The sequence below is a fragment of the Rutidosis leptorrhynchoides genome, chromosome 9, assembly GCF_046630445.1.
Source record: "Rutidosis leptorrhynchoides isolate AG116_Rl617_1_P2 chromosome 9, CSIRO_AGI_Rlap_v1, whole genome shotgun sequence".
In the NCBI taxonomy this organism is placed as follows: domain Eukaryota; kingdom Viridiplantae; phylum Streptophyta; class Magnoliopsida; order Asterales; family Asteraceae; genus Rutidosis; species Rutidosis leptorrhynchoides.
In genome coordinates, this window is record NC_092341.1 from 32,420,420 (window position 1) to 32,439,927 (window position 19,508).

Below are 19,508 nucleotides of genomic sequence, written 5' to 3' on the forward strand. Positions count from 1 at the left end.
ATCTTGAAAGCTACAGTTTATGTTGGATCAAGTGCTTGTGAACCAAAATAGGAAATGGGTTGCCAAGAACCCACCTGAACCAACTCCCACGGGCTATTGTTGCATGTTCATCGACGCACAGGTATCTTAGACAGGAATCACAGGATTCAACTAAACTGATCAAATGATTCTATAATGATTCCTGAACTGATCTAAATCTATATCAATCATCTAAAATTGTCAGAATCTTTCTTGAAAGAATTTTTTTTTTTTTCACCAGGGACGAAATTTTTCTTAAAAGCAACCAACTTTTTTTGAGCAAAATACGGAGGTTTTAGGGCAAAATATCGAGGTTTTGGAGGCAAAATATGGAGACTTTTGGGCAAAATATAGAGGCTTTGGAGGCAAAATATGGAGACTTTTGGGAAAAAAAAAAAATTCACCAGGGCAAAATCGAAAAATCTAAAATTTTTGCACTAAAAATTACAAATCCACTAGGGGCGGGTGCCCCCTTGTCCCTTCATATTTTCGCCACCGGTTACAAACTTAGGTCCGGTTTGGCTCACGGAATCCAATGGAATTTCGGCGAAATTGGAATGAAATCTAGACACGCATGGAATCCTATTCCGTGAGCCAAACGGGGCCTTATAAACCTGTGAATCCTTGGGATTTCGACAATTTAAACTTAAATCCAAATAAAATTTGACCCAATGATTAAATCTGTATCACTTTTCAAAGCTTTTGATTCCTTAAACTCTTCCTAACATCAAATAATTTCACTTAAAAGTCAAATTGAACAAGTCAAACTTATGATCAACTAATCAAACCTTGAAATTAATCGATCTAAAGCTCCATATTCGATCTATGAACTAAAACAAACCTAGTGAATCAACTAACTCATCACTGTTTCAGAAAAACACTATACGTTTGACTTTCTAAGAAAAAGTCAAAACGATGGTTTTCGTTTGTTTTAATTTGATTAGGATACTCCTAGTGTACTATAAATACGAAAGCCTTGAGAAACCTGTAATATTAGAACTGAATTACTATCTATCGCCACTATATACAACGTTTAAAAACAACATTAACAATATAACTTAGTATATTGCTTTCATCAATATACTTCATTAGATAAACAGAATCTGAGTTGAATAACTGCAACAATAAAAACAGCTATATCAATTGCATGCTAGGTCGCCAAAAAAAATTGCATTAACAAGTGCGTATATAGTTTTGAAAACGAAATCCAAAACACCATCTTAATCTTCGGTTATAAAAAAACAAGGCTTGCTAGTAAAACCTTTTCATCTATAGTCATAAGTTTCTCGGAGAACAAATACTAATCAAACATAAAAATACTTTGATGTATTTACATTATTCTTCTTCTAACTCAGACAAAATGAGATCTGTTAAAGCATGTTCGACATCCAACCATTGATCAGTCGTAAGGGATGGCCAGATGTGATGAGGCTCGGTGACAATTGTGTCAACGGGCTTGAGTAACACCTTTGCATCCTCATTGTTTACATGTAAAGCACGCAAAATCAACATGAGCCTGGAGAACGATTCGTCTGAAGATATACTGTTCAGCCAATCATCGTACATATTGAAGCTAACCATTAGTGGTTCGGATGCCTCGAGAATCAGCTCACCAAATTTCTCAATTTTGAAACATGCTTGGAATGGAACTCGCAACTCGCTTCTTCCATTGATAACGATATTTGGAAAATCCTGCAAACGGACCTCAAGACGATCCAACAAGCCTGTACGGGCGACAATGATCTGCTTATTGTTGGGACACATGTCCCTAACTCACAAATAAGAAATGTATTAACGAAAGTAAAATATTACGATGAAGAAATATAAATGGAAATGGAAACAAAATAATTCAGTGGACTTCGGTGGACAGAAAGAAAAAAGGAGTAAAAAGTCTACCAAATGATAGAACCACAGGCCCTTTACTACTCAAATATAAATGTGAATTAACAGAAAGAAGACAAAGTGTTGTGTTTTATGATAAACAAAATATAAAGAAGCAAATATCCCAAATAACTACATTGTTCCTTCTGTTGAAAAATAGACTACCATACATGTTTCTTAAATACTTAAACTAGCAACTAACACTCCAAATAAATCGGCACACATGTGCCCACTCATTGACCAACTCTAACTATTAATTATTAATTAAAACTAAACAATTAACATGATAAATTAACTAAACACCTACTAACATATAGTGGCACGTTGACGTACTACTCGGTACACAACTGAAAACATGCCCATCTTTTCTCAATTAACTAAACACCTACTAACATATAGTGGCACGTTGACGTACCACTCGGTACACAACTGAAAACATGCCCATCTTTTCTCCAAATGGGTTGAACCAACAGAACATGGATACCAAACTTAATATTAACGGCCACATGCTTATTATAATAATATACTGAATATCATCTTATCTCGAGGATTAAACCAATTAACCCAACAGGATGTTCACACGATACGCGTTTGTATCATCTGTTGGTTATAGTTTTGGTTAGAAGAATTGGATATGGTTGCATAGTATTTGTGAAGGATGTTATCCCACATAGGTGGGAGGAAGAAGTGGGAAGTGGATGACTTGGTTATAAAAGGAGGGCTAAGTTTCACTTTCAAATTGCACCAATCAATACACTTTAAGTATTTGATTATTTCTTTCTTTCTTACCCTTATTTGAGAGTTGTATTAGTTAAATATTTTGGAGAGTGTAGTTGGCTTAAGAGAGTCGTCTATATCATAGTAACAATTTGTGATATAGTGTATTTCTCTCTTTGGGGGGCCGGTGGTTTTTCTCATGCTTTGGAGTTTTCACGTTAAATCTTGTGTTGTGTATTGTTCTTATTTCTTTACTATTATTGTTGGGCTGGGTGGTGAGAATTAGTGAGACCGTAATTTCCCAACAACTGGTATCAGAACGTCAGGTTTGACGGGAGTCTCGGTTATAGGTGTCGGAGTATGCTCTGTGGTTGCCACGGGAGTGGATCGTCCACATCAGAAACGAGTTCTATTGATCGTATAGGGTATCTGGTTAGACAATATTTTTTTTGATTCGGAGTAAGTGGTGTCTAGAATTTGTAGTGGACCGGGTGTTGTATTTTCCAATTTAACGGATCCTGTGCGCCACTCCACTACATCTGTCGGCCAGTCGAAACGTGAGCAAAATCAGAGAAAGTGTTGTTTATAGGATACGGATACGATGTCGAAGTTCAGTCCAATGAGGTTTGATGTAGAGAAATTTGATGGGAGGATCAATTTTGGCTTATGGCAGGTTCAAGTCAAGGATGTGTTGATTCAGTCCGGGTTACACAAGGCATTGAAAGGTAAACCCACCTTTGTTCTCGACAGTGATTCTAGCATTAAGTTCGATGAAGAAGAATGGGATGATATGGATTTGAGGGCAGCAAGTGCGATTCGTTTGTGTCTTGCAAAGAACGTGCTTTCAAATGTGCACGGGTTATCAACAGAAAATGAGCTTTGGGTTAAACTAGAGCAGTTGTACCAGGGCAAGGGCATCTCAAATCAGTTGTGTCTTAAAGAACAATTTCATACTTTGCGTATGGATGGGGGTTCAAAGATTTCGGATCATCTGAGCATTTTGAATGGTATTGTTTCAGAACTTGAAGCTATTGGAGTTAAAGTGGATGATGAAGATAAAGCTTTGAGGTTGATATTATCTTTGTCACCGTCTTATGAACACATGAAACCTATTTTGATGTATGGGAAGAAAACTCTGAAGTTTGAAGACGTTACTAGCAAGCTCCTATCCGAGGAGAAAAGATTGGAAGGTAACGGGGTCTCGTTATCAGAAGCTACGGTACTGTTGTGTTCGGATAGGCAGAAGAGAAACTCTAGAAAGAATCTGACATGCTGGAAGTGCGGGAAGACTGGACATGTAAAGGTTAATTGTCCCGGTGGAGCTAATCCGGCAAATGGCTCCCAAGATGCTAACATTGTCTCCGTCGTTACGGAGAGTGACGAATTCTTCTGAAGTCACGTCATCCTCATGGTGTGTCCGCGCCACCATGGAAAGGGATATTCGTTAGCGGTTCCACAATTGCACATGGGCATTGGTTTGGCATTTATGCAGGTTGTGTGGTGGAAACGGATGTTGTAGCTGATGAAACTTCCAGGGAAAGCCAAACAGAAAGTTGCACCATAACAGTTCAGATGGGTATACAACATGTGCCGATATAAAATGCTTGGAATGTGATATTCTAAGTGCTATACTCTTTATGGTGGAGTATGATAATTCTGTTTAGAGTTATGATTGTCTGTTATGACAATGATTGTCGGGTCTTGACAATGTTCGATGAAGATGCAAATTTTATTTCTTGCTTTAGAGATAATGTTAGCGACATGAAGATGAGGATCTTGAAGTTGTCGTCGAGGAAGCGTCTACACCGGTTATCCTTGCAATGTGGGAGCATGATCATCTTCTTCTATCCAAAAGGTGGAGATTTGTTGGTTATAGTTTTGGTTAGAAGAATTGGATATGGTTGCATAGTATTTGTAAAGGATGTTATCCCACATAGGTGGGAGGAAGAAGTGGGAAGTGGATGACTTGGTTATAAAAGGAGGGCTAAGTTTCACTTCCAAATTGCACCAATCAATACACTTTAAGTATTTGATTATTTCTTTCTTTTTCTTACCCTTGTTTGAGAGTTGTATTAGTTAAATATTTTGGAGAGTGTAGTTGGTTTAAGAGAGTCGTCTATATCATTGTAACAATTTGTGATATAGTGTATTTCTCTCTTTGGAGGCCGGTGATTTTTCTCATGTTTTGGAGTTTCCACGTTAAATCTTGTATTGTGTATTGTTCTTATTTCTTTACTATTATTATTGGGCGGTGGGAATTAGTGAGACCGTAATTTCCCAACATCATCAACAAACCATACGATTTGATTGCTGCTCAAGATTTCTCCATAATTCTCCATGGCCAAACGAAAAGGTGCACGATGGATTTTGCAGCTCGTGATTCAATCGGAAAAAGAAAACAGCCGATAACCTTTATTCTTTTATTAATCAATCAAAAAACTGAATAAAACAAGCTAAAGGAATGTTTAAATACTAGAAACAAAATAACTTTAATTAAGGAAACAAATCAGTAATCTGAATTGTAAACGTGCATGACTCTTTCTTACTTCCTCTCATTAGTCCAAGCCCATTCGGTCAGCAACGAGCCCACCATGCTCCAAGTAATCGTGCCAGCCCACTTGATTATTATGATAGTGTATATTTGTATCTCTTAGAAACATGGCAAACCCACATTGTAAAAAGACTACATTGTTACTTGTTAGTGAACACTAGTCAAACGGTTGGCCAACAAGGATTCTTGAAATCACGGTTGCGATTAATGAGAATGAGTTCGAGTCAGCCATTCAAGATGAACCTTATGGGGGCTATTTTGGTTGGATCGATTGCTTGTGAACCATGCAATGTATCAGTACTACTAGTACATATTAGCATAACCATTGTTGTCCCAATTTAAGCTTCGGTGACAGATTCAAATTGACGCGTCTGACGGAGGATTTAAGGGGCTGGGGTGGGCCATGGTCCCCCAAAAACTTATGTCTTTACTAGTCATTTTTATAATTTTATGGACTAAATTTAATAATTTCAAATCATGGCCCGTCAAGTTAAAATTAGAACACGTTGAGACTACACTACGTTATTTTGAACTTTATGGAACCTACTTATATATAAGACTACATGTTTTGATTGAGTTATTTTGGCTCCTTCGTTGTTAGCGTTCAAGCTCTGTGTGGATCCCCTGGTCCAAATACCACAAATACCTTCGATCAGTACCCACTTCACATTATATACATGGTATTTTAACACTTACCAACCACCAATTTATTAAGCCGCCAATCTTGACAATATTCAGTATAACAAAACTCAAGAATACAGTGCTAAATCCAAGATAAAAAAACGAATGTGGTCGTATTTATACATAGTTATTCGAATATAAAACCCTGCTTCTGTGTGTATGCAGCTGAATTTTAGATCTGAAGCTTTAAGTCGGTGACTTACAAGTTTTTCTTTTTTTGGGTAGGATTAAGATCAAATTCTATAGGTTATAAAACAATGTCCGTACAGAGGTATCTCGATTACTATGAAACAAATCATTCATCATACAGTTAAGAGGTATCTCAAATACTATATCAAACGAATCTTTCATCATACAAATTAAAATAAAACTTAATGTCACATGAAATGCAAACCTTAACATCCCTCCCCCCCCAAAAAAAAATTACTTAAAATGAAAGTAAACGGTAGCTAGAACGCCAGTTTTGTCTGAACTCAAGTAAGCCACCCAACATGTCTAAAATACCCGTACAAGAATCGGTTACAATCTCCCAGTTCTTGTTACGTGGATTATTGAACTCAATACTTTCCAGATCCAACTCTTTCTTTTTCATCAATCCACTTATTATTAGTTCTGATAACAAGCTAGATATATAATATGTCTTTATGTAATTGGGATGACAAATCGTAAACAGTGCATCAAAATACGAAGGGTCCACCCAAACTCCATGTAAACTTGTATCAAACACTAATCGGTGCACGTTTATAGCCGGAAATGGGAACCTTCTTTTAAGATCATCAATATCCATGACCAGTGGCACATCGACATTATAATAACGATCATATATTATTTCAGTGTCAAACTTGTTTAAGAATTCATGTACTTCATTCATCTTATAAAGAAAATGAAAATCCATGGGCTCCCCCAATATTGATCTAAGATGAACATTTCCGGTAGTATTATGATTTGGAAACAAAAGTTTAGGAATTGTGGCGCTGACGTAACACAAATGAAGTAATTTTGGAGCATAAACTTGTACATAGAAGCGCCAGTTTACATGCAAATATAGGGTCAGTACTTTCAACGACTCACTTGAAATATTCAACTTGTTCAGACTCCAAGTACTAATTTCAAGGCTCAAACTCTCGAGAACGGGTAATTTCGAGTTGATCATGTCAGATATGACAACATCCATGATCACATCATTTAGAACTAATTCGGTCACTTTACTTAATGAATCAATGTTGAATGTCCTAGGAATCCAATGAGCTGTGTACCATGACAGGTACCAAAAAACTCGAAGGTTAGGGACATCATCAACTTCCAAAACTTCATATTTTTCCTTTGAGTCAGGTACTAATAGAAATTCTTGAAGATAATGAAGATTTTTAACCTTGATTCTCGTCAAGCCGATGCAATGTGAAAGGTCTAACTTCTCAAGTAATGTACAAGTAGATAGTAAGCTATCAAGTACGTCTCCACTTATCTTCACACGGACCAACTGAAGTACTTTCAATGATACACAGTTGATGACAGAATTGATACTAGGGAAATCATCTATTTGCAAAATACCTTGAAGTTCTCGTGAGTTTATAGTCAGGTTTTGAAGATAACGAAGATTTTTAACCTTAATTTTCATCGATCCAATGCAATTTGTAAGGTTAATCTTCTCAAGTAAGGTACAAGTAGAGAATAAGCTATCAAGTACCTTTTCACTTATAGTCACATGGAACAACTCGAGTACTCTCAACGGCACACAGTTGATCACACGATTACTAGTCATCAAAACGGTACCAATCATCATGGGATTATCAACTCTTACAGTTATAGCGTATAAGTTTTCTCCTGAGAATATTTCATCTGGAAGTAAAAACTTGCTAATCTCATATGATGGTGGTTTAAACTTGCTATTATAGATTTTGATGTAAAGCTTCTTAAGACATCTTTGTGTTGCTACAGTTTGAATCCATTTATTAGCAAGAGAAGCTAACTTTTGATCTGTTATTGTTAGTTCAAGATCCAAAGTTTCAATTGGTATATTGTCTTGGTAATACCTTAACATGGTTCGATCAATTAAATTCATGCGATCTGTTTCTTCTACTTCGGATACTAACCTTTTGGGCTTATAAAACCTAAGGGTAGGGATGGTAGACCAAGCCTGTAGCCACGACTTTGATAACGGCAACAAAGATTGTATGCGGTGAACCAGATCCACAACATCTTCTAATCGTGGTCCAATTCTCGTCACTTCCTCCATCTCCGTGTACTAATAACTACCACACCTACAAATTTCATAAATGTAGATTTGTATTATAAGTAGATTACTTTAAAGGTTTACCTTAAAATCGGTTACTCAAAAGACGTAGAAGAGGCAATCGCCTATAAAGCCTAGAGATTTTTGGCTTCAACCATGAGGGATCTATCACTCAAAATAAATTACAGATTTATTTCTGGCTTCAGAATTACTTAAGAATCTACTTAAAATCAAATTAATTAAAATAAGAAATTAATTGGCGTGATCAATTAGCATTTAGCAAGGATACATTATACATAATTGAATTTGATATCAGATGTGATTGAGCGAACTATCAAAACAATCCCTCGTCTACATCTGCTTGAACCCTATATATACTAGCTACTATACAAAAATGAAACCACAATACTCATATACGGAGTATATTTCTTGTTCAAATATTATTCATATTTATTTGATATTTAATATTTAATTTGATATTTAATCATCCCAATATAACACAGGGTTGCATACATTCATGAGTCTCGGGTTTTAAACATAAAATGTTACTCCGTGTACAAGTTAAGAATTCAAAGATATAGTTACCCAGAATTGTTGACGGCGTAAGGTAGTTCGCAGTGGGACAATATACACACGAACGAATTGAGACGACGACGTATTAATATAAGAACGGATGTAGAGCTTGTTGTTGAATGTTGGGCTTATTAATTTTTCAGGGTATTAAAAATATATTAGCCCAAAAAATAAATTAGTACTGACACCGTACCTTAATGTTCAAGTGGAACCTCGAATTGGAGACTTTCGGTAAAAGTGAATGAGACGTTCAATTTTGTAGTTTAAACTAGTGAAATAACCCGTGATATTACGGGTTTATTTAAATGAAATAATTAATGATATTTTTTAGGCATTAAGTGAATGTAAATGTTAGTCTTTAGTTTAATGACCCCTGAAATCACGGATTCCGATCAAAAAACTTGTCGTTGTTTTTATAAACATATTGATGGACTTAACTTTGTCAGAATAAATAAACTATATTTATTCACCCACCACCCTGCATTACAATCTTTTGTTGAGACATATATTTCGGATACAAATGTAACGTAATTAATTCCGTAGAAATAACTCATATTTAAATAATAATAATTTAATAAAAATAGTTATAATTATAATAATTAATAATAAAGTGTGCTTCAAATTAAGTGTTTATAATAATAATAATAATAATAATAATAATAATAATAATAATAATAATAATAATAATAATAATAATAATAATAATAATAATAATAATAATTACTAATAACAAATGTCTTTTGAAAGTTTTTAAAAAATTAAAATACAATTATTATATGAAAATTATACAATATGCTTCAAAGTTTGTACATATGTTCATGATGTGTTTTATAAAAGATTGTACAATTTGTTTTAAAGTTTGTACATATGATCATGAGGTGTTTTATTATAAGGTTGTACATAATATTTCAAATATTGTACGTATGGTCATGAGGATATTTTATTTATGAGAGATTAGTATTTTCTTTTATAAAAGATTTCGTATTATTTTTTAATTAAATTAATACAAAATAATGACATCATCAAAGATGTTTCAAAATTTTTCTTTTTTATTTTGAATTATTTTTATGCTTAGAAAATATTTATTTATGACATCATCAGTTTAGAGATTTAATATAGATTATTATAGATAGAATAGGGATGGCAATAGATTCATCAAATCCACCCGTAATGAATATGTATGATATAAATGTATATAAATATGAATATGGATAAAGTTAAATAGTTACGGATATGAATATAGATGAAAAAGATTCATCCATGAATATATCAATATACACCTGAAGCAGTGGTGAAAATAGAAATTTTTTTCACCGGAGACAAAATATAAGCGTAGCAATTTTTTAGAACAAAATATGTATGATTTTGGACAAAATATGAAAGTTTTTGAGTAAGATATGGACAAAATATGTATGCTTTTGGGTTCAATTTTTTGGCAAAAATACCCGCTTGTCCCTTACTACTTTCGCCCATGACTCGAAGTACATTTATATATACATAAATGTAGATATATGCAAATACATTTACTATTATAAATGCATTTACAATTACACATGTATTTTTCTTAAAATCATATAATGAATTAACCATGATATATTACAATAAAACACGTATATATATATATATATATATATATATATATATATATATATATATATATATATATATATATATATATATATATATATATATATATATATATATATATATATATATATATAATGAAATGAAAATACAAATTACACATTAATTTGTGATAGTCTATGTTTAATAGTAACTTAATAAGTTTAAAAAATTATGTTATATCTTCGAAAAAGATTACACTTTCTTAGCGATAGATTTAACTGTGCCACATTAAATCTGTGTGAGCTTTCATTGATAATTAGATAGGTACTAGTGAAATGACCCGTGGAATTACGGGTTTGTTTAAACGAAACATTTAATGATATGTTTTAGGTATTAAGTGAACGTAAATGCTAAAGTCATTTAGTTTAATGACCCGTGGAACCACAGAGTTCGACTAAAAAACTCATCAGCTGAACATTTCATCAAACACCTAAAATGCATATTAAACAATCTACATCCAATCATAAGAGATAATATTGGTCGTCATTTTATTTTAAAATTGTAAATTACAATATAAATTTAGAATTGGTTTCCTTCTACTAAGATTTTATACCTTCTCGTACTCAATTTAAAATAATTAATTAAAATAATTTAAAATTATTTAATTTAATAATTAAAATAATTATTAACAAGATTTAATAATAATAATTAATTAATTAGATTTAATTTTAATTTAAAATTATTTATATTAATGACATCACCCACTATGCTTAGATTTTTTCTTTTTCTTTTTGATTTTTTCTTAACAAAAGAATTAGTCTAATTATGACATCATCATTATAGGATTTTAATTTTAACTATAGATAGATAGATAGATAGATAGATAGATCTTAACCCTATAAGGAATAGGTTCCTAATACATATTTACTTGGTACACAAGATAAACTTAAGCCACAAGACTATTCCTAATTAATCCGGTGTGTTATTAACCTCGTATTATTAAATGTAAATATAATAGATGGCTAATACAAACCTTCTAACAACGTAATTAATTGTTTACACATGGTACCCTTATAGTTTACATAATACCACTAGAGACCCCAAACTTTATGTTTTGAGTATTAGCAGTCAAGTCCTTTGACTTCTCTTTTCTTCTATACAATGTAAAACAAAAATTAGATAAATTATTGAGACTTTATTATATTCTTTTAGCTTGCCCAACTCTTTCGGGATAAGTCGAGGATTGAGTAACCTTAAAATCAATCAAAACTAATGATCAAAATGCTAATAAGAATAATCTGTTCAAAATACTTTGAATTAATGAAAGGTTTGTCATACAAATGCAAAATTGTTTTGAAAATGATTTTAAGAGGAATGTTGAAGGAAGCTACTTGTATTAGGATTGTGTGTTTGAATGAAACTATGAATTGCATGTTAAATACAAGTTGATGCGTTTTGTGTATACTATATGTATAATTGAATATATATATATATATATATATATATATATATATATATATATATATATATATATATATATATATATATATATATATATATACACACACACACACACACACATATATATATATATATATATAGGGGCAGGATCAATGGGGAAGTAACCAATCGGGGGGAAGCAAAAAAAAAATTTTTCGTTTTTTTTGAAAAATTTTTTCCGGCATCAAGATCATATGAAAATATGAACATTTAGAAGAGATACTTCGTGATGAATGTTATTATTTAGGCGGGAAAACGATCGACAAAAATAACATTCAAGATAATATTGTTCGTGAAGAATATGAACGTTTTTTCCTTCATGTTTTGTGAAGTAAAATTTAGCCCGATTTAGAGTTTAGGGTTTTGGGTTTAGGGTTTAGGGTTTGGTGTTTTGGGCTTATTCCATAAGCCCAAAACACCAAAACCTAAACCCTAAACCCTAAACCCTAAACCCTAAACTCTAAACCGTTCGTGTTAAAAACTCAATCTAAATCCTAAATCTAAACCCTAAATCTAAACCCTAAACCCTAAATTTCTAAACCCTAATATCTAAACCCTATAAACCCTAATATCTAAACCCCAATAGCTAAAACCTCAAAATACGCTCGAAAAACACGATAATTGTTATATATTACTTCTTCGAGCGTTTTCCCGCCAAAATAAAAATATTTATCACAAAGTGTCTCTACTAAATGTTTATATTTTCATCTCATCTATAATATTAGTGAACAAAGTTTTTTCAAAAAACGAAAAAAAAAAAAGTTTTTGCTTCCCCCCGCTTCCCCCGAATGGTTACTTCCCTCTTGATCCTACCACTATATATATATATATATATATATATATATATATATATATATATATATATATATAGTTTATTACGTGTCATTGATGATGAAACATTGGGAGGATGTGATCATTCAATGTTAGGAAAAGAAAACTTGTCCTCAAGTATTCTATAGAACCTAAGAATCGTCAAAACGCACTCAAGAGAAGAAGTGAAGAAATTCTTCATCAGGAGATCCACGGCTGCATCACAGCTGACCGCAGACACGACCGTAGAAATCGGTTCCAAATGTCTGGAAATTTCTTCAACGGTCGACGCCGCGGTCAACCGCACTTCGACCGTGCGTGGCCTGACACTATGTTAAATTGAATAAAACCCTCACTTTCTATTTCACTCAAACTCACTCCAAAACAAATACGCTCTGCACGGCTCAGGATATCGACCGCACACAGAAGGACACGCATTCCTTCCATCTCAATTCATACTTTCGGTATGATTAATCGTTGCTTTCCTAGCATTCAATTGTGTTTGTATGATGAACTAATGTTTTGAAGAAACCCTAGCTAGAATGTACCAAAACTCAAATTAATGCAAACAATCAAAATTGTTCTTGAGAACAACTTAGAAACAATTGTAATGATGCCTATCTATGCACTAATTTAACTTTGGACAATTCTAGGGTTCATTATACATCTAGGTTAAATTTTCATAGAATCATTGTTCATATGATAAAAATAACATTGTTGCAAACTGAGTGTGATAATGTTAGATGTCAAAACATGTGTTAATGATGATCTTAAAAGTCTAGAACACATATGAACTTTGTGAAAATCATAATCTAGTTGCAAACTCATTGACACTAATGAAGAGTGGAAATGTGAAGAACATTAACATCAAACATCGAAGTATTGATGATAATTAAAGTTTGCAAAACTTGTTGCCTGCAATTGAATCAGACATACGCTTTGAATTAATTTGAAGTGTCATTGTGCAGAAAATGGCAAGAGAAAAGGGAAAGATTACCGAACCAAGGAGAAAGGATTCATACAATCCACCAATAGATCCAACAGAAAGAATTAATTACAACATTGAGTTTCTTTCTGATCGACATATTACTGAAGGAAGAAGAGTTGCCTACAATCAAATGCCTGAACTCGTGAGACAATTCGAAACTCTTAAATGGGGAGCATTTCTCACTCTTGATGGCCCTATTTACCCATCTCTTGTTCGAGAATTCTATGCAAACTTCAACATTGTGAATAACGAAATTCACTTCAATCTTCAAGGCACAAACTATCGCTACTCTCTCAAGGACTTTGGGCGCATTCTTCAAGTTCCAACAGACGGTGAAGAATTCTTTAGTTCGCATCATGAACTAATGTATCTTTCGAGCTTTATCTCTAACAAAATGGAGTTGATTGATACACTGTGCAAGGAGAATGCTCCTCGAGCTAAAATCGAAAGATCTGGAGTACTAGGTAGACATCTCTCATCTGAGTATGAAGTTTGGAATAAAGTAATTGACTACAACATCTACTGCAAATCAGGAAATCACTACAACATCCATGCCACTCAATTTGCTCTCATGTGGTGCTTGGAACATGGTATCAAAGTGAATATAGCCTATTTGATGGCAACTAGAATGATTGGAACTATCACCTAAACAACTCGAGGATTACCCTATGGAATGCATCTCAACAAATTGTTCAAGCACCTCAAAATCTCAAGTGGTGACTCTCTTCCACTTACTTACAAACCGATCTTACCACCAAAGACAACAGGAGGATCAACTTCTAAACGAAGAAGAACTACTAGTGAAGAAGGAACTAGCAGAGGAGCTATTGAGATATCAGACAGTGAAGACAAAGAAGGGGATGAATCGGTGAGAGATCTGGGGTTAACGCTAAAATGGATAAAATCTATCAGACTCAAATTAAAAGTTTGAAGAAAGAATCAAAAGTGAAGAAATTGCTAAAGGGAGTGATCAAAAGCTTGACATGTAGGTCAGAAAATGAGGAAGATGATGATTTGAGCGATGAATTCTAATACGTTCTTATGAAACTATTCTATTGCTTTATGGTTGAATGTTTAAGACAATAATGTTTAAGACAATAGTATATATGTTTAATAAGTATTCATGTGTGTTTACTACATGCATTCAATTGATCACACGAAAAGTCCAAACAAAAGTGTTAAAGTCACACATGGCTGAACTCACGGTCGACCGTAGAGTAAGCTGTAAATAGACTGACAAACTCTTTTCTCCTATTCTGCTAAAAAAAAATCAATAAAGTCTCAAATAAGAATTGACATGTCAATCAAAAGACTTTATTCATCTAATCTACCCCACTTATGAGTATTCAATGAAGTAAAGTTGTACCTAGTAAACCTTTATAAAAACTAGTGCATTCAACTAAACTCATACCCATCATCACAAATCTTCAAAAATCCATCAATCTCAATCAAGTCATGAGACCTATTGCAGAAGGAAGAGAAGTGTCAACACATCAACTTTCAAATTATTTGCTTGCCAACTTCTCTAGTGTGAATTGGAATGCCTTTCACAACCTCCGATGTAGTGACCCGAACTTTTCCATGATTATATATTATATGAGATTAATATTTACATGAATAAATGTTTCCAACATGTTAAGCAATCAAACTTGTTAAGACTTGATTAATTGAAATGAGTTTATGTAAACGTATGACCACCCAATTTGTCCGACGATTCACGAACGTTATAACTTGTAATTGACATGATAATATATATATGGACATATATATATGTTTAACATGATAAAATGTTAATTAAGTATCTCATTATGTATATTAACAATGAACTATATACATAAAGTGAGACTACTAACTTAAGGATTTCGAAACGATATATATACGTAACGATTATCGTTGTAACAACGTTTTAGCATATAAATATGGTATTAAGATATATTAATACACTTTGCTATCATGTTAACATAACAATTTAACATCTCATTAAGAATAATAACAATGGATTAATTACATTTAACAAGATCGTTAACTTAAAGGCTTCGAAACAACACTTACATGTAACGACTAACGATGACTTAATGACTCAGTTATAATGTATATACATGTAGTGTATTAAGATGTATTAATACACTTTTGGAAGACTTCAAGACATATATCAAAACACTCATACTTAACAAAAATGGTTACATTTACATTCTCATTCATTTTCATCAACAATTCTTCTCGTATGCATCCGTATTCGTACTCGTACAATACTCAGCTTCTAGATGTATTTACTATTGGTATATACCAATAAAAAATCTGCTCCTTAGCAGCCTTAAATGATTAAGAAACATGTGGTAACCAATCATTTAACATCTAGTATGACTAATGAGCTAGAAACAAACTTAAGGATCTTTTTTTTCTTTATAACAAGTAATCCCGTTTTTATGATTTCACCTCATTCTTCCATTCCATTTTCTCATACTTACACTCCAAATTCTCTCTCAAAATACTCCTAACATCATACTTTATCATCTCCAAGTATTTTCACCATCTTTTAGCTTCAATTACAAGCTTTAATCATCATAAAAACAACCATTCAAGAACACTTCAAGAACTCTTTCAAACTTGCTAGATTACTTCCAAGCTTTCAAATTCATTCCAAGTAATCATCCAAGATCAAGAAACTTTTGTTAATCTCAGTAGGTTTTCATTCTAAATCAAAGGTAAGAATCATATTCAAGCTTTGGTTCAATTTTTATAAACATAACTATCTTAATTCAAGTAGTAATCTTACTTGAACTTGTTTTCGTGTCATGATTCTACTTCAAGAACTTCCAAGTCATCAAAGATCCTTTGAAGCTCAAGTTATTTTTTCATCATTTCCAGTAGGTTTACCTACTATACTTGGGGTAGTAATGATGTTCATAACATCATTCGATTCATATATATATATATATATATATATATATATATATATATATATATATATATATATATATATATATATATATATATATATATATATATATATATAACTATCTTATTCAAAGATTAAAACTTGTAATCACTAGAACATAGTTTAGTTGATTCTAAACTTGTTCGCAAACAAAGTTAATCCTTCTAAATTAACTTTTAAAATCAACTAAACACATGTTTTATATCTATATGATATGCTAACATAATGATTTAAAACTTGAAAACGTAAAGAACACCGTAAAACCGGACATACGCCGTCGTAGTTAAACCGGGGGCTGTTTTGGGTTGGATAATTAAAAACTATGATAATCTTTGATTTAGAATTTGTTCTTCTGGGAAAATGATATTTCTTATGAACATGAAACTATATCCAAAAATCATGGTTAAACTCAAAGTGGAAGTATTTCATAAATTTCAATTCGTTATGAAACCATAGCAACTTGATTCACTCAAAACGGATTTATAAAATTGGGTAAAATTACTAGTTTTAACTACGAAAATTTTTATAACAAATCTATACTAACCATATCATAACTAACTTATCCTATATTCTATATATATATATATATATATACCTTGATAAACCATAGACATGTATACAATGTTTTGACATATCATATTGACATCATCTATATATATTATTTTGGAATAACCGTAAGACACTATATATGGTAATGCTCGAGTTAGCATATAATGGGTCGAGGTTTATTCTAAAATAATATATATACCTTGAGTTGTGATCGAGTCTGAGACATGTATACACTGGGTCGTGGATTGATTCGAGATAATATGCATATGTTAATTTATTTATGTACTACTAACTGTGGACTACTAATTGTGGACTACTAACGTTGGACTGCTAACTTAACAACTTAAATCGTCAGCACGTAATAAAAAATGTTGTAAATATATTTCGATCATACTTTGATATATATGTATATATTTGTTATAGGTTCGTGAATCGACCCGTGGCCAAGTCTAATTCTCGAAGAATTGATAATCTGTGAAAGTGAGTTAAAGTCCCATTTTTGCTATCTAATATTTTTGGGATGAGAATACATGCAGTTTTGAAAATGATTTACAAAATAGACACAAGTAATTGAAACTACATTATATGTTGAATTGTTATACCGAATATCACCCTTTTTGAACTTGGTAGCCTAAGAATTGGTGTTTATTATAATTGCCACCAATTGACGCGAATCCTAAAGATAGATCTATGGCTTTGACACGCCCCAGTCAGAGAATTTGAACTGCTTTAGTACTTCGATTTTTCTCTACAGACGAGTGGTTCTGTTTTCAGGATATTCTAGATGCATTTTGTTAATGTCGGTTACCAGGGGTTCATCATATGAATGATTTTTATGCAGATTGCATGTTATTGGAAAAATGAAATCTTGTGGTCTATTATTACGATTGTTAAATATATAGGTTAAACGTATAACTCACCAACATTTTTGTTGACGTTTTAAGCATGTTTATTCTCAGGTGATTGTTAAGAGCTTCCGCTGTTGCATGCTAATTTAAGGACAAGATTTGGAGTCAGCATGCTTGTAATATATTGTTTAAAAACTGCATTCAGGAACTTATTTTGTTGTAACATATTATTATTGTAAACCATTATGTAATGGTCGTGTGTAAGCGTTATATTTTAGATTATCATTACCGGATAATCTAAGTTATGTCTTTTAAACGTTTGTCGATAAAATAAAGGTTATGGTTTGTTTAAAAACGAATGCAGTCTTTGAAAAACGTCTCATATAGAGGTCAAAACCTCGCAACGAAACCAATTAATATGAAACGTTTATAATCTATATAAACGGGACATTTCATCTGAGGACCTCTGTATCCTCTCCATGTGAATGAATTCTATGCAAATTTCCAATTCCATGATGATATGAAGATATCGTTCTCTCTCTATGGCAAAAGCTATTCCTTAACACTTGAAGAATTTAGAAACATCATGGATGTTCCAAGTAACGGAGTCAAATTCTTTCTCAACCCAAACTCATTTGATGAGTTTCTAGAATGGCTAGAAAAAGACAGTGCTCTTGAAACACTGAGTGAAGGAGCACTCAAATATGAGCCCGTTAACAAGGAAGGGTTCCTAGTGCATCACCTTGCCTCAACATATGATCTATGGCAACAGATCATCTCTATAAATGTATATGGAAAAGGTGAAATACTTTGGAGAATGAATGCAAATGAGGTTACTCTTCTGTGATGTCTCATACACTCACTCAAAGTAAACATTGCATTTCTTATGCCATTAAGAATGAAACAGTCAACTCGAGAACCCTACATGAAATTACCTTATGGTCTTCATCTAAATAAACTATTTGCTCACCTCAAATTAACAACCACCTATCACTATGTTGCTCAAGTCTCGTCATATCCAATATGCAGTGTGACGCTCCGTACAAAATCATCATGTACGGTACATCAACAACAGGATCATTACAAGGTCAAACACTATATGCTGTTTGGAAACCAGTTTTGCATTCATGAACAGATAACGTTTTACAAAAGATGAATAGGAAACATTAACATGAGTACATGATACTAAGGTCATTACAAAGCTATTGTTTTGAAAATAACATAAGTTACGAATGCAAAGTAAAAGTTCCATGCTTGAGACATCTCTAAGTAATGCAGCGGAAGTCTAACACAGCAAGTCTATAACAGCAAGTCTATACACCGAGACTAGAACAGCAAGGCTAACAGCGGAAGCAACAACGTCTAAACACCTGAGAAATACATGCTTAAAAAGTCAACACGAATGTTGGTGAACTATAGTTTGTTTGTATTCAGTAATGTAATGTAGGCCACGAGATTTCAGTGCTTCAAACAAGCGTTTCAAATCAGTAATTCAAATCAGTATGATAAAGTATATGTATAACCGTGGGCACCCGGTAACTAGACTTAACGTTTATAACCCCCTGAAAGTACACTTGGTGAGTGCGTATGTTTACGAAGTATTAAACACCCGTTAAATGCTAGCGCGACTAGCCCGAGTGGGGATGTCAAACCCT

General features: G+C 32.9%; 1 pseudogene; it reads right to left on the minus strand.

Moving 5' to 3' along the window:
• Nucleotides 1-1,322: 1,322 nt before the first annotated feature.
• Nucleotides 1,323-19,508, minus strand: part of LOC139867915 (pre-mRNA-processing-splicing factor 8A-like) — a 114,841-nt pseudogene continuing 96,655 nt past the window's right edge.